Source organism: Mus musculus, chromosome 2 (assembly GCF_000001635.26).
Source record: "Mus musculus strain C57BL/6J chromosome 2, GRCm38.p6 C57BL/6J".
Classification (NCBI taxonomy): Eukaryota; Metazoa; Chordata; class Mammalia; order Rodentia; family Muridae; genus Mus; species Mus musculus.
Window position 1 is genome coordinate 57,236,724 of NC_000068.7, and position 17,319 is coordinate 57,254,042.

The following is a 17,319-nucleotide window of genomic DNA, read 5'->3' on the forward strand; positions in this document are numbered from 1 at the left end:
AGTACTTAGTGAAGAAAGACTTGACATAGTTGGGCCAGAAACACACTGTTCACTTAAGCATCCACTTAAAGCCAACGAACATTTAAACATCTTTTATAGGCACTAGGATGCGAAAGTCAATGGCGGAATGGTTTCATTTCCAGGAACTGCAGTCTTTTAGGTGAATTAGTGGGAAGTCAGCATGGACCCTGATTTCGACCTACTTCTTTGCAGAGAAACGCATTGAACTTCTAAGTAAATATTTGAGATCTGAAAAACAGGAAAACCGAAAGTCAGTGGCTTACTTCTAGGGCTCTCAAACTAGAATCCTTTAGGACCGAGCTATTGAACATCAGCTCTCAACCCTTAGTGTGAATCTGGACCTCTGTAATGCTTGGTTAGGTCTGGAGCTGGAACTCGGATGTTTGGGACTCAGGTAGCCACTAGCTCAGATTGTTTGCATTTCTGCCAAGTTCTCAGGTGATGCTGTACCAGGCACCATAGCTGTACTGTGAAAGGCACATTTTAAACGCTAAAGATTCCCTGGCTTATTTCCAAACCCTTTCAGTGGTACAGCGACAGAAGCTTAGTTCGTAAATTTAGCGTGTCCAAGGCCAGGAACAAGTTCTTTTGCCTTTACAGAGGGTTTGTTTGCCATAAGTTACTGTGAGTTTGTGACCCCAAACTATAGGCATTTCTACAGGGTTTAAGAATACTATGTATGTGACTTAGCAATTGATTACTAAACACTGCTACAATTTCCTTCAAACTAATTTGGCACGAGGAGCTTTTCGGATCAGTCCCTGCCTACTTTTCAACACCATAATCTCAGGATTTAAAGTGGGGTCTTTCGGAACCCGAACTGAGCCCTCCTTGGGTACCCTTGGTTTTGCTTAACCCTTTTAGTTGCAACAAGTGAGCTGGGCATGCTCAGTGGGCAGGGTCGGGTTGGGAGGGGGTGCAAGTGGGAAGCCTGTGGCTCCGCAGCCAGGGTTCTCCGCCTCCCCCCACCTGTACGAGGCCCGGCCCGCTGGGCCAGCGCTCAGCATCCCACCCTTGCTGATTTGGCTTGTTCTTCTCAGCGGGTCCCGGTGCTAACATTCAGGCCCGGGGTCCACAGGCCTGGAGCGCCCACAGAACACGCTGGGGTATCTGGGCCGAGAGCTGCAGGCCGAGTCCCTAGAGTCCCCCGACTCCTAGACGCCTTTCTAGGCCCAGGGAAGCCTGGCGGCTGGGAGGCGCGGAGGAGGGGACGCCGGATCTAAGGGCGCGCGACGGGTGATCAGGTAAGGCAACCCCGGTAGGCAGCAGGCGGGGGAAACGTCCTCCCCCTAGGGCAGATGGCAGGAGTGGCCCGCGTGGGGAGGGACAGAAACCCAACACCACAGCGGCTTCCCCGGCCTAGCTCAGCCCTCTCTTCTTTCCTCCAGCTAGCAAGGAGTGGCAGGGTATGGAGTCGTGCTCCGCCGGGGCTCAGGGCAGGATCGATAACCTCGGGCATGGCCAGCCCACGTCCCTGCGAGACCCAGAGCGCCGGGTCTGCAGCCGCCCTTTCCCACCGGCTGCACTTCCGCATTTCCCTGCCGGGCAGAGTCGCCCGGGCCGCGGTGTCGCGGCGAAGGCGGTGGCTGAGTTGCCGGATCATCCCCCGGGGAGGCGGAGGCGCACGAGGGGAGGAGGAAGTGGCCGGGAGGGGCGTCGGCGGGCGGGTCGGGTTACGGTGGCCCCGCCTGACCCGGTGACATCCCGGCGCGCTCGCCGCGAGCTCAGGGCCACTCTGGTTCTCGGTGAGGCCGACTCCGTTCTGGCTGGAGGATCCTGACTCCCTTGCTCGCCGACCCCTTGCGCGTGACGACCGATCTCAGGTGTGTGCGTCCTGGCGACCTGGTCCTCTGCCTCGGCTTCTAGGAGGAAGTGGTCCCTCTCTGACTTGTGTGACTCGGTGGGACTGCGGTGTGGCGGAGGTGGAGGTGGTGGTGGCGGGAAACTGGGGCGAGACTGTGAATTTGTTCCCACCAACGGAGGAGGAGCACAATTCTCATTCAGGGTTAGGCGAGACTGGAATACGTTTGAGATACGCTTTACCTAGCTGGAGGCAGGGCGTTCCCACATCAATGAAACTTTATGCAAAGTTTTAACTTGTGAAAGTGGCTTGTCTGATGCGGAGGCTTGCTGTTTCCTTCTGAGGTGAGGCGGGGAAGACCCTTCTGCAAGGGGGAGGAGGCTTTCTTTGAGAAACTCAGTTGCCGGGGTGTGACTGGCCCAGGAGGAAATGCAAAGTGTACACCGGCAACAGCCTCCTCTCTCCGCAAAGCAACTGTGTCTTGCCAAAGAAAGTTTGCTGAGTGCTGCAGCTTTAGGAAGGCTTTTAGCAGGTGATGGTCCCTAGACCGTCCTTTATCCCTTAGGAAGATATACGTACTCCTGAAACAGCCTTCCTCAAGCAACACAAGTTCTTACAAAAGTTCAATGACAGGGGCATCTAAGTGTTACAAGAAGTAAATATCCCAGGGGTTGCTACAGAAACAGCCAAAAGTTACATTTGTCAATTTGTGTGAGTAGGTGAGAGAAGGAAGTTGCCCTGTTTGCTTAAAACAAAACTTTGTATCTTGCATGTATTTCAAAGTTTGAGAGTCTTGGAATTTCTCTTTTTGAACGTGGAAAGTGCTGGTGATGGCCTCTCTGGGACCATGGGGCTTCTTGGGAGCTGTTGGTTAGCATATGGGGCCTGGATGCCATTGCCCAGTGGATAGCATGTGCTGTCTCTGGGGCCTTAATGATGAGTGTTGAAACCTCCCCCTGTTTCTCATAGAGACATTAGTCAAACGACCACACTTCCTTCATTTTAGCAACCTAACCCTTCACCTCAGTGAACAATGGGAAAGAATTTGGGATGAGAGACAAAACTGTTAGAACTCTGCTTTCTGAGAGCATTAGTCACATAGTCACCTTATAAATAAGTCATTCTAGGAACCATGGGAAGGCAGTTGCATGCCTCACTGTTAATGAAAAGGGCACAGAGTTAGCAGTTCTCAGTGGATGTCACACCCCACTGCTGAGTCTTATAACTAATGCTTCTTATAGACAGTCAAAAAAGAGTTGATTGTCACTGTGGATGAATGAGATGAATGATGTTGACATACTGATAGAATTCTTACATTATCCTGTCCATAGTCAGGATGTAAGTTTTTTTTTTTTTTTTAAGATTTATTTTATGTATATGAGTACACTGTACTTGTACAGATGCTTGTGAGCCATCATGTGGTTGTTAGGAATTGAACTTGGGACCTCTGCTTGCTCTGGCCCCACTTGCTCCGGCCCAAAGATTTATTTGTTGTTATATCTAAGTACACTGTAGCTGTCTTCAGGCACACCGGAAGAGGGTGTCAGATCTCATTACTGATGGTTGTGAGCCATCCTGTGCTTGCTGGGATTTGAACTCAGGACTTTCAGAAGGGCCGCCAGTGCTCTTAACCCCTGAGCCATCTCTCCAGGCCAGGATGTACGTTTTTACTGGGGTTGGGTGTGTCTTACACACTTTCAGATCTCTAGCACCAGGAGTGGTGGCTTGGTTTGCAATAGTCTTCCACAAATGCTTTCTCCGGCAGTGACTAACCTGAAACAATGTATCTGAGTCTAAGAAACAGAAAGTTTTGGCCTTAGAGAACATGTTCAAATTTACTAAGTCTCATAGACAAAATATGGGTAATGGTATATGTATATGTACACACACACACACACACACACACACACACACACACACACACACATATACGTATACACACACACACATATATATACCAGGTCTACAATCACTAGTAATATGTCCTAGAGGCAAGAAACTCTAAATGTTAGTGTCCTTCCTCTTATTTTTCTTTTGCATTGGAAAAGCAAATTTTGGGAAAAAGCATACAGCTAGACAGGTGATTTAGGTTTGGGGTTTTTTTTTTTTTTTGTTTTGTTTTGTTTTGTTTTTGTTTTTGTTTTTGTTTTTGTTTTTTTTTTTTTTTTTGGTTTTTCGAGACAGGGTTTCTCTGTATAGCTCTGGCTGTCCTGGAACTCAGAAATCCACCTGCCTCTGCCTCCCGAGTACTGGGATTACACCACGCCCGGCAGTGATTTAGTTTTTATATGTCATGCCAGAGGAAGGCAAGAGGCAGCTGTGGTTATTAGAAGAGGGAACAATTTCCAGACCATTATCTAATTTCTTTTCTTCATTTTTGGAACATGGTGATGTTTTCTGAAACTTGATTCATTCTGCTCAATGCCTGGACTCCGAAGGCTAGCTCAAGTGCAGAAACATACTGCAGAAAGCACTGGACATGGCACAAATGCTACATTTGACTTTTTGAAAGATGTTTTACACAGTCGTGTGCACCATTACACAGTAATAAGTAATAGATAAAGGAAAAATCACTGTTAGCTTAGATCAATATATGGCGTGTTTGTTTAGTGAAATAAAACATGAATTTTGGTGCGACATAACATCACTTTAATTGACTACATATGTAGCTGGTCCTAGTTGCGTAGAGAGGTGGAAGCCATCTTAGTTTGTATACATTCTGTGATGTTTCTCAGAATGAGAGACCACCTAATGAGTCATTTCTCAGAAGTTATTTCTGACCTTACAGATGACTGTTGCTGGCTGAACTTGTTGGGAACAAGTTGATGTTGAAGAGACTACCACTGACAAAGACTAAAAAAAAAAATCATCATTTTAGGAGTCCATATCGGTCCAGACTTTGGCTCTAGGCTAGTCTTGAAGTCATAGAAATCCTCCTGCCTCAGCCTTTCAAATACCAGGATTATAAGCATGTGCTGTATCATGCTTTGTTTTGAAGTAGGCTTTAAATGCCTGCGAAAGCATCTGGATAATTCCACTACATTTTATTATTTTGAGAGAAGAAGAAAAAATACAAGTGTTTGTTATAGGAAGAGGCGCTGTTACTGCTCTGGGTCGTATAGGATGTGCTTCATTGTGCTTACTGTGCCGCCTTGCTTTTGAATTGTTGGCATGATGGATAAAATAAGTATGATTGACAGGTGATTACATTCAGCTTCTGTGAAGAAAGAAAAGAGCCAAGGTGGAAATGTCTAACGACTTTAGGGTAGACACTTTCTTATAGTCTAAAGCCAGAGATATATCTCAGAGTCCCCAAAGAGAAAGAAAGCAAGAGCTGCTGATATATATAGCAGGGTATAGTGATACTTGCCTTTAATCCTAGGACTTGAGACAGGAACTCAATATATAGCTCTGGATGGCCTGAAACTAGCAATATAGACCAGGTTGGTCTAGAACTCAGAGATCTATCACACCCAGCCTTATCTATCTATATATATACACTTCCCCTTTTTCTGTTAAGAATTTTGATTCTTCCAACATCAGATATGCTTTGTGCAGCAAAGCGTGATTTGTAATTTTTATTGGTGAAGCCTGGGCTAGCTCATTAAAATTGAAGAGAAGAATTAGCTAGTAAATTTTAGCTCTTCTTAATTAACCGTTTATTTATTTTGAATAATAGGAGCTGGGCACAGTGAAAAACCACATATAAGGTCAGTTCTCGAGACCAACCCTCCTAACAAACTTAAGAAGTGCCTGTTCTCTGTCTCTGACCCTGGAAGGTCTCAGTTTCTTGGGATTTCTGGGTTGAGCATACTTTTGTACATTCATGAGATTGCTGATGGGTTGGTAGATAGCTTCTGGGATAAGAGCTGAGTGCCCGAGGCTTTGCTGCTGAAATCAGAGTTGAAACTTCCGCTGCGCCTTTGACTTCTGGGAAGAGAAAGAGGTTAGAGACTATCATGAACTGTGGTGGTCTGATGATCCTGCGTCCATAATGGAGCTCTTACAAACCTCTAAATCATGGGTTTGGAAAACCTGAGTTTCAGAATATTTGAAGGGTGGGAGGAGAGAGAGGAGGAAACTCCTTGGCACTGTTTCCTTAGTGAACCATACAGTTCTTTATTTCATGTTTACCTATATTATTTATAATATTTATTTGAAATGAGTCTCACTATTGTATCCTTGGGTGGCCTAGAACTTATATAGTGATCTCTGGCTTGGAAGCGTGGACCTTTCAGAGATCTGCCTGTCTCTGCTGGGATCAAAGGCAGACAACACCATGCCCAGCTTGTTTTCATTATTTATACTATCTTTACAATAGGCTTATAAAGACATTTCCCTGAGTCAGAGATTTATTATAGCCGGTTACTAAATTAAAGGGTTGGGGACTCTAGGTTGGGAGGTTGGGAGACAGTTGGAGGAAGGGTAGGTAACCTGGGAAGCCAATTGTATGCCCACTGTCTGAAGTGCCTTTGTGTGTGTGTGTGTGTGTGTATGTGTGTGTGTGTGTGTGTGGTCAGGTCAGTTTGTGGAACTAAACTCTTAAATGAGCTTTGTGCTAATACAGGCAGTAAATCTGGATTTGAGTTAAAATTATTGGATTCTTTCTTTTTTTTTTGTGGTTTTTCGAGACAGGGTTTCTCTATAGCCTGGCTGTCCTGGAACTCACTTTGTAGACCAGGCTGTCCTGGAACTCAGAAATCCACCTGCCTCTGCCTCCCAAGTGCTGGGATTAAAGGTATGCGCCACCACACCCGGCAAATTATTGGATTCTTGAAAAAATTGGGCAGTGGTTTCACACACCTTTAATCACAGCACTTGGGAGGCAAAGGCAGGTGGATCTCTGAGTTCAAGGCCAACCTGGTCTACAGAGTAAGTTCCAAGATAGCCAAGGCTACACAGAAAACCTGTCTCTAAAAAGTAAAAACTAACCAACCAACCAACTAACCAACCAACCAACAAACCAACCAACCAACCAACCAAAAAACCCAAGACACAACAACAGAAGATTTCAGAACTCTTCACTTGGTATTCTCGTGGAACTGGAAGAATGGTGTAAAAAACCTACACATTTGGTGTCAGGAGTGATGTGAATACAAGGACAGTGTTCTTGTCCATCTGTAGTAACACAGTTTAGAACATCTTTTAGTTATTCAGGGAAACTTGAATACTAATGTAGTTCTCAACACTGAGATACTCTAATAGTCTGGGTACATCCTGGGCAATGACTTTAGATGGGATTCTTTTCTGGGGACCCTTATCTTTGACTGCCCATGTATATATGATTGTATGACTGGTTTTAATTGGTAGGGAAAGGAGACCTCAAAACTGTAACAGAAGCCAGTTGTATAAGATTTATGGAAGCTGATGCTGTCAGACAAGAGTGAGTCTGATGAGGCTTTGTGACAGTGGAGAGAAAGACCTGTGATTTATAACGGGAATCATTCCCTTGAGTGTGTGTGCAGGTGGTTGCTAGGGTGATGTGGGCGTTTTCTTTTCTTTTTTTTCTTTTTTTTAGCTGCTTCTGTACCTGTGAGGAGGGAAAGTTGTGCTCAATGTAAAGAGCTCCGGAAACATTTGGTTAAGATAATGTGCTATTGTATGTCAGTATAACCCAATGGGCTTCTGAATGTATTTCAAAGGGACGAAAACAATGGTTTAGAATACTGAGTTCTCAGTGGTCCTTTTCCTTTCAACTGAATAAGTAAAGGATGTTGTGTCGCATTGTAATCAAGCCAGAAGTGCCTTTGATCAAGCTCCTGTTTGCTCCGCCCTTCCTGGGGTTCTCCTGTTCTGTGGCATCAAGTCTATTTGTCTTGGAGTTCAGGGCACCTCCAGTTTTGCTTCTGGATTCTTTCTTTCTCATCGGGTTCTGTCTAGGTTGGAGTAAGTAGAATTCTTTAAACCTACTTCAATTCTATAGCTGCCTCTTGCTTGTCAGTCAGTGCTCTCCTGTTTTACTTTTGAAGGTTCTTGGCACGAGCTTCCAATCTCACGAATCTTTCCTCCTTCCCTCTCATAGTGAGAAGTGTTGCTTTATTTCTTTCATTTAAAATTAAATTAAAATTTTATTTTTGTATATGTATGTATGAATGTATGATTGTATGCATGCATGTACTTATTTATGTAATGTATGTATGTATGTATGTATGGTGTATATGTATGTGTGTGTGTGGTAGAAACTATTTAATTCTGGCCTGAGGTTTCCACCCTGCCTTTGACCATTTAGTTCCCCGATAAAAGACACATACCATAAATATAAATAGTTTTATAATTATAATAAGCCGTCAATAGCACAAGAGCAAGTGCTCTTAACTGCTGAGCCTTCTTTCCAGCCTCCAAGTGCCTAGAATTTTAAGGGAAGAGAAACTCGGTGACCATTTATGTAGGTGAGGTGGAAGATGATCCAGGAGAAGAGGTCAAAGCTGACAGAAGAGATGAGGTCAAAATTGACCAAGGAGAAGCTTTTACTTTCGAGCGAGCCTGAGGTTGCAGAAGTGGGGCATCGGCACTCTCCTCCTCTCTACAGTGAGGTAGCTAGGCTTCAGGGATTTGAAGCCCACAGAAAACACAAAGTGCTTATTACTCTTGGCCTGTCTCTGTGGAAGCCGCTGGTCTTGCTCATGGTTCTGTTTACCTCCAGGCCCTAGCCTAACATTTCCTCTTACTGCCCATTTGGAGAGTCTTTCTCTAGCTTTCCTGGATGGGGATTTTCTTGCCGGGGAAAGCTGTATGCCTTACACCTCCCTATATATCCGTGCTCATATAAGCCCATTTTCACCAACCACCATGAGACCCTTCCTCAACCCTCGGCCCCCATTAAGAGGTTTTTATTGGGCAACTGCTGGTTTCCAGGCACTGTGCTGAGCTCCCTCTCTCATGTTTCTTAGATCAGCAGGGAATCCTGCTGTATGAGGGATCAGTGGAGATCAGAGAAATTCAGCTACCCATTCAAAGCCACACAGTCTTTGGTTTGGTAGAGACTTCTGGAAATCCTTGTGAAAAAATGAAGAGATAATTCTACTTCTTCTGCTAGCCTCACCCCTCATCCCCCCATTTTAAAATTTTTATTTAATTATTTTTACTTTCTGCTTTTTGAGATAGAAATGTGATCCAGGTTGGCCTTCATCTGTTTGTGGCCCAAGATAAACTTGAACTCTTGGCTCTGTTCTCTGTCTCCCGAGTGCTGAGACTACAGGCATGCCTATGCCAGATTCTCCAACCCCCTCTATCCCCCTGTTGACTCCATAGTTTCCTTTGGACTTGACTTTAGGAACCAGTGACATTGTTACAAACTTCTTGAGGTTTGACACATGTGTAAACAACCGGCACCTTAGAATCAACTGCTTTCCACTCTTGTGTCTGGGTGCCTGCCAGTGAGCACAGTCATGTATACCATGAGAACATACCATTTGTTTGCCTGCTTTAACCAGGAACCTGCTTCTCCCACTTGACTTTCACACCACAGCACGCCTTTCTCCATTTCTTTATTGTCCTAAGACACAGTCTCTCTCTATGACTAGTGCTGGGCTGGAATTTAACCATTGCTTGCTACAGTTTTCCCTTTCGGCATCATCTTCCTTTCAACCCAGTGTATTTCCTAATTGTTAGTGGTTAGAGCAGACTAAACTGTTGTAACCGGAGATCTGAGTATAGACCCAGGCTCAAGGACAAGTTCATTTCTTTCTCCTGTGGAGTTTCGGTTGGCATATATGGTTTTCTTCTCTTGGTGCAGACTGCATGGATCCTTCTGTTTACAATGTAGTTCCTCTAGCTTTGTTTTCAGCCCCGTTCAGCGAATGGAAAGCGAAGAGAAGAAGCATTTCCACCTTCTCAACACCAACTCTTTTTTTTTTTTTCTGAGACAGGGTTTTTCTGCATAGTTCTGGCTGTCCTGGAACTCACTTTGTAGACCAGGTTGGCCTCGAACCCAGAAATCCGCCTGCCTCTGCCTCTGCCTCCCAAGTGCTGGGATTAAAGGCGTGCACCACCACGCCCAGCTAACATCAACTCTTGTAGTGAATGTGCCACCACAGCTCACATTGGCTTGGCTGGAAATCTGATGCAGAGTCTCTCTTGCCTTCAAGGAAGATTGCCAATGACTTCTAGCTAGGAGCCGAGGATCATGGGACTATAGGTCTTGAAATGATAACTTTTTCATAGGGTCTTTCATCTTAGACCAGGAAGACAGAGGTAGCATGTCAGTTGTCAGATAACTCTGTCAACTCCCAACTCTGAGTCACCACAAGTTCGTACTTTCTTTCCCTACTACTTAATTTATTATTTTTCTTCTGAGACATGGTTCTCCCTATGTAGACTAGGATGACCTTGAACTCACAGATTTCCTTGCCTCTGCCTCTGGAATGCTTGGATTAAAGGCATGTGTTCCCTTTAGTTACTCTGTGAAAATTAGCCTTGCTCACACTTAATTTTTATTGCTCTTTTTAAAAATATTGGGAGTAGCAGTGCATGTGTTGAATCCAGGAGGGAGAGACAGTCAGGTCTATGGAAGTTTGAGGCTAGCCTGGCCTACATAGTGAGTTTGAAAACAGCCAGGGCTACACAGTGAGACCCTGTCTCTAATAAAACAACAAAAAATTGATTTTATTACCTTTTGGTAAGACAGGGATTTGCTGAGTATCTCGGGTCAGTTTTAACACAAATTGTACTGCCCTGGCTTCTAAAGGCCAACTATGCAGGACATCTAATTTGCATTTAAAATATTTACAAGAAGGCTCCAACTTCCCAACACAAACAGTACCAAACTCAAACTGTGCTGTCAGCCCACATTCACCTCTAGCTGCGGGCTCACTTCCTGCCTTTCTCCTGAGCTTTGTGAAAGCTTAACTTTATGTTGGCCTTTACTTCCTTGCTTCCTTGTTCAAATTTTTGGAGCATCCAAAATTCTGGGTTCAATTTCAGATGAAGCTATTTCCATCATTATTTATTGAGGCCCTGACTGGCAAGCCAATGAGTTTAATTTTTTAATTTTTAATTTTTAATTTTTAATTTTTGAAATTTCTATTTTGCTCACTCTTTTCCCTTATGAAATTGAACTCACCGAGTTGCTGTGACAGCTTGCTTTCCTTTGGAGTCCTCCCTACAGCTGTCTGCAGGTTCCTTCTTGGGCTTTCTTCATAGCTCACTGGCTTTTCTCTTCAGTTGCCCACATCACCTGATTTTTCCCTATACTGGATTTGAGTGATATTCTAATTAGCATCTCGAGGCACATCTCTGGGGACCTGGGAGTTGACACCAGTGGCTACTCCCTCATTGATGTATGCTCTGCAGTTCATGGCAGGACCATCTTTTTTTTGTCTCTGAGCTGCTTCTGTTCACTAAGGAGCATCAGGGCATTTCTTTCCCTTACCACCTATAGGGTCTGTTCATCAAATCGATCAGCCTAATGCATGCTGGACATTTCCCTGCAATTAGGACTATAGTGGTCTACAGATCCCTCTCCACTTCTATAGAATTTACATTTTTAGTGGAGGAGAAAGGCATGATTAGTATTAAATGGTGAACAGGCATTTGAGATGACAAGAAGTATATGATTATTGGAGGTTTGTCTGACTCGGGAGAGTATGTCTCAGAATCTGACATTTTCCTTGGGTCATGAAGGCCCAGAAGGAGCTATCTGTGCAAAGATGAATATTAGAGCCTTCCAGGCAGAGGGGGCAGGTGGCATCATGTGTGGTGGCCTCAGGTCTTTAATCCCAGTACTAAGGAGGAAGAGGCAGTTCATTGTCATCCTGGTTAAAAAGCAAATTCCAGACCAGACAGAACTACACAATGAGATCATGTCCCAAACAAGCAAACAAGCAAACAAGCCAAGGTGTGTTCTATTATACCCAGCTCATAGAACTGGAGCTGGAGAGATATCTCAGTGGTTAAGAACACTGATTGCTCTTTCAGAGGACCTGAGTTCAATTCCCAGCACCCACATGGTGGCCCACAACCATCTGTAACTAGATTAGGATGTGAACATATTCAGGGTGTCTGTATGGAATTTTTTTTATAACATTCAAGAGAAACTTTGTGAAGCCCTCAAGGCTACGTTCTGTACGGCTTTATAATCCAAGGTACAATGCTTCGGTTTCATTCTAGGGTGGATTCTGTGCAGGTCATTAAAATGATGTGGAATAGTGTCTGTTTCTCAGATGGGCATGATGGCTCGCGTTGTCAGTCTCAGCTTGGCAGCCGAAGCAGATGACTGCCCTGAGTTTGAGGCCAGTTTGGGCTGCATAGTGAGCTCCAGGCCAGGCTGAAAACCAGAGGAACCTTGTTTCACAACATCAACAAAAAGACAAAAGGTCCAGTTTGTTTCTTAAAAGCCCAAGTTAGAACTATCTAGACGCTTAGTGTTCGTTGATAAGAAGGTACTTCTTACATATTAGGAAATTAAGCTTTGTTGGATAGGCTTGAGCTGCTTCAGAGGGTCATGGAGTTTTACAATATATAAGAATTTTCTACTTGCCAAGAACCAATTGTGGTTAATAGTGATTCGGTTGAGACTGTATACGATCAGTCTGTTCTGGCTGCTGAAAGGAAACAGGGATATGGGAAGTATGGGGCGACACTGAAAAGAGAACTTAGGTTAAAATTATAGAATTTAGTTGTTCAACTGAGGAATTATCATGTGGGCAACCATTGCGCTAAAGATGGAAAGAAGTGGACAGATTTAGGAGATGTTTGTGAAATAGGTTGGTGACTAAATTTGATAGTAGATTAAAAAGAATCAAAGGGTTCATTTTTTTACTTGAGCACGTAGGCCAAATTACTGAGAAAATGAGAATTTGGAGAGAATCAGGGTTGATGGAAGAAGACTGAAAGCACTCTGGTTTGGTTGCACCGAGTTTGAGTTGCGTCTTAGACATCATGTACAACCGGGCAAACAGAATTTCGAGAGACTGAAAGGCATTTACGCTGAGTAGACAAATTGGGGATTTTTTTTCTTTGCACGTTGTTTATATTTAATACTGCATGGGATTTCCTATAGAGAATGTCAAGAAAGATAAGGGACGAGTGATCAGTGGTTACATAGACTTGCTTCTTGGGAACTAGGAGAATGTGATCTCTCTGAAGACAAGCCCAGAGTGGTTTGTTTTTATTATTAAAGAGATGGTTTTGCATCAATTACAGAGATTGCATTTGGTGAAATTGTTCATGTTTGATTTTGACTGATAAGTGGAGAAGGCGGGACAAAAGCTTAATGGGTTGAGCTGTAGAGGTGGAAGCTGGAAGCCAGACTTTTCAGAAAACTCAAGAAATGTGAAGAAGAAGGAGATGGCGATGATGTTTGCGCACACGGTGCTTTGAAGAAGAACCATAATACTTAAAACAGACACTATGACAGTCAGAGCCCATGCTGAGATGGAGTCAAAGAACCACTCAGCAGAGGTTGGGACCTCGAGGGTTGGAGCCTCCAGGTAAATACATACAGAGCTGAGTTTGGGAAGGAACCAAGTGCTAAGGTCATCAATGAATGAGCAGAAGATGGATGGTGACTGCAGAGGAGGAATAATAGGAGGGTTTTTTTTTTTAATTTTTAAATTTTTTAAAATTGTATGCTATGCCTGTTTCTAAGAACAATAGGACTGAAAACAACAACAACCAAGTTACATGTTTTGTTTGATGGGCACATTGGCCTTTTTTTTTCCTTTTTCTTTTTGAGATTGTAATGTAAGTACAACATTTCTTCTCCCCGACCCGCTCCAACCCTCCCATGTACTGACTAGAATAGCCTTCATGGCACAGTATGGAGTTAACCAATGAGTCACTGGCCATAATTTGTCTATGGGACAAAGTCCAAATTCCTTTGAATTCGCAGGAATCATATGAGATATTTAATAACTACCCCACCTTGCTTATTTTTTTCTCATCTCCTTCTGGGTTATGATTGCTTTGATGGCCACCCTGAACTTCTGCCTCATTCTAATCTTGCTAACCTTTGAGGGAGGGCTACTACCCAGCCAGAAGTCCTTCAGGTAGGCTAACCAAACTTGACTAGAACTAAGACGGCTGCTAGAGACAGCAGTCTCCAGCTTTATTATATATAATATCACCTGCATTGTAAGTGACACATTCTCCAGTAGCGGACAGTCACCACTGTCACGGTGGCCCACTGGATGTAGCATAAAAAGAGTAAAAATAGATGCCTATATTAGGAACTTTCTACCCATCCTTAGTGAGATATTAGGTCTTCCCTTTAGTAGCCTATTCCCCTCCTCTGCCTTGCCCACCATAACAAAGAACACTGCCCCTGCAAGGTCGAGGGCTTGCTTGGCATCTCTGTCTCACAGCTGTCCTTGACCAACAATACAAGTTTCCAGTTGTTATTCAGTCTTGTTACTGGTTCTACAGTTCCCAGAGAGAAACAGGACCCATGCTGTGGGCAGTATCTAGTAATGTCGCTGGCCTCTGCTTTTGCACCACAGGGACACTCATTCCCTCAGAAAGCACCGTGTTCACTTGGCATCGTTTCTCATAGTCATTTGGACACCGAACCTTCAACAGCAGAGTTACTACTGCTTTCCCTACAGCTACCCCTCGGATCTTCCTTGCCCCTTCTCCCTCAGGGATAAGTAGTCCTTTAGCTTTTTATCTAAACCTTATCCATACACTTTTTTTTATTGTTGATTAATTAATTTTTTGACAAAGGGTCCCCATCATGTAACCATGGCTGTCCTGGAACTTGTTCTGTAGACCAGGCTGGCCTTGAACTCACAGAGATCTGCTTGCTTCTGCCTCCCGAGTGCTGGGATTAAAGGTGTGTGTTCCCGTGCCTGGTTTCTATTTGTTTTAGAATCTCCTTTTCTGAACTATGATGTCCTTCAAGGCAGATCCACAAATTAGTCACTCACAGGTTTAACCGATGAAAACGTAGTGCTTACTAACTTTACAAATTGCCTTTCTTTTCTGAGGTGTAAGTCATGTTGTGCATACTTTTGGGTTATCTTTTCTTTTATATTTTTTCATAGAGTATCTCATAGTCCAGGCTAGCTTTGAATTCACTTTCTAGCCAAGGTTTTCTTGAACTATTGAGTTTATTGTCTTTATTTCCTAAGTGTGTACGTACATTTTTCAGATTTTGCATCAGACTCCTGTTTTTAGCGCGACCCCCCTCCCGCCTTACTGGTGAAGGAGAATCTGTTGAAAGCAAAGATGGGTGCAGGAAACACTTGCTATCTGTGTGACCAAGGCGATTGAGATGGAAAGCCAGCAATCTGGGTTACGCCTCGTTCGCCGTTGTCGTTGCTTTGGGCTGAGCTGTAATCATTAACTTCATTATTTATATAGCCTAATGAAGGCAAATGTGGTGGTTTTCTGGTGTGCTTAAGTATGATTGGGTGGCCTTTTTCCACTGTCCACCTGAGTATGCCGATGGGATGTAGAACTTTCTGAAGACTTGTGTCAAAGTTCAGTTCCTTTAAGGTCCCTTCAGATGTCAGTTTCCTCGTCTCACATGAACTAATAATTACTTCTGTGTTACCAAGATTTGAGATAATGTAAATCAGATGCCAGCAGTATGAACATTGTGAGTCACCATGATGTGTAAGAACACCAGGGAGTGAGTCACTCCGTAGCACCTGTGGATGGGAGTGGTGGGAAAGGGAGCATGGTGGGGGCTGGCTGGTTTGGGAGTTTAGGATGAATAACAGGGTTGCAGTGATGGGTAAAGTGGCTAGTGGGACCGCTTATGGGATGCCTGGTGTTAGCATGTTCCCAGTGAGTGAACAAGGAAGACCTGTTTTGACACTTGGGGTCATAGATTGTTTTCAGGTAATTCCTGCAAGAACAATCAGTTGTGGTTTGTGACTTCATGTCCTGAGACCAGTGTATCATTCTTAATGCCCTGCATTTTTAAGAAATACCCTGATATCTTTAGAAAGATTAACTTACAAAGTTAGCTGGTCTGATAGCCTTTTGGTTTTATATTAGTAATCCCCCCTCCCCCCCCAAAGAGATGGAGTCCAGAGCTGTGATGGAGCCAAAAGCAACTTCCTAGTTTCTCTGAAATAAGTACCCAAAAAAGTGCTATTCTATTCCAAAGAGAGGACAAAATTCCACGCTTGTCCTGGCACAGTTTTCCCGGTGGATTAACCCCAGAGGGTTAATTCAGGACACAAACCTTTGATCAGGATTCTTACGGAGAACGCTTTCAGTTCATGTCCACACTAACAGTGTTGGAGGTCCAGCTACTGGACTTCACGTGATTGCAGCCTGACCTGAGGGAAAGTCAGTTCCCTCCCTTTGACTTCTGCAACCACCAACCTGTGGCCCAGATCCACAGTAGGTCCTGGGCTTTGTACAGATTTGTAAGAGGCCACTCCACAAATAACAGTATCTCTTCTGTTTGAGACAGTGTTTATTTTGGAAGGTGATGTTAGAGAAAAGCTAGAGGAGGCCTTACTGAGTGTTTTACCGGGGAATTGACAGGATTTATTTATGAGTGATAAGAGTACCTGGGTTAGAGCAGGTGCTGTGTAGGCCCCAAAGCAGGGTTGCATCTCTACAAAGGCAGGCTCTACTTATATAGGCTTGCATAGTGGCCACATCTGCATTGTGGGCGTGCCGGATGTTAGTGAGAGCTTATAGTATAGGCCTTAGATATCACCGTGGCAGTTGGCAGGCACATTCCACACTGCATCTTTAGGTGTAGGTGAGACTTTATAGAGGAGCTAACTAAACCCATTGTCACACAGCTTGTGTCTGGGTTGAGCCGAAGGGCTGCTGGTGTCTTTGGTGTGGTACAGGTTCTCCCACTGTGGATGTTGTACTGAACTTGACAGTGGTGTCAGTTGAATATGCTATACGAGCCTGACTGTGCCTGGTCAAGTGTGACTGTGCTAAGGACAGCACCTGCGACTAGCAGGAATCTGGATGTACCCTGAGGAAGGGCTGTGTCCTGCAAACAAGTAGTCAATTGTTAGTGGCAGGGGAGGAAAGCAAGGTTGAGCTCATCATAGGAGCTTTCTCTGTGGGCTTCCTTTAAGGCCTAGTACAGTTCAAGGGCCCCTGTGTGAGTGGCTCACCTCATTTTGGTAGCCTGGAGTCTACAGCAAAGTAGCAGAAAGAAGGCAAGAGCCAATCCCTGAAGGTTGTCCTCTAACCTTGGAGTGTATGCTGTTGCTATGTGGTTATACTCATGCGCACATCTCTCTGTCTCTGTCTCTCTGTCTCTCTGTCTCTCTTTTACACACAGACATGCACACACATGCATACATACAGAATGAAAAATGCTGAGGTAGTTTTGATTCAAGTTAACTGAATGAAAAAGAAAAGAAAAAGGAATGGGAAGGCCATGACTGCTCCTAGGTATGGTGGAGGAGAAAGTGTGTCATAGATATGTAGGAGAGCATAGCCAGAGGCAGGGACCTCTGGGAGAGACTAGAGTGGTCATGACCCTGAACTATGTAGGGACAGAGAGTGGAGGAGGAGAAGAAGGGAGAGAGGGGAACCACTATAGCAGCCAGGAAGTCGAAAAAGGGCAGAGA

At 44.3% G+C, this 17,319-nt stretch overlaps 1 protein-coding gene across 2 annotated transcripts in view; it reads left to right on the plus strand.

The window, feature by feature from the left end:
- The first annotated feature begins 954 nt into the window (after positions 1–954).
- The window catches only part of Gpd2 (glycerol phosphate dehydrogenase 2, mitochondrial), a 133,042-nt gene continuing 116,677 nt past the window's right edge, over positions 955–17,319 (plus strand). Inside the window, exon 1 of one of the 2 annotated variants that reach the window (NM_001145820.1) lies at positions 955–1,265. The gene's annotated coding sequence lies outside the window, so the exon portion shown is untranslated. Of the gene's footprint in view, positions 1,266–1,658; positions 1,845–17,319 lie in introns of those variants that run through there. The other variant, NM_010274.3, reaches the window with a different exon arrangement.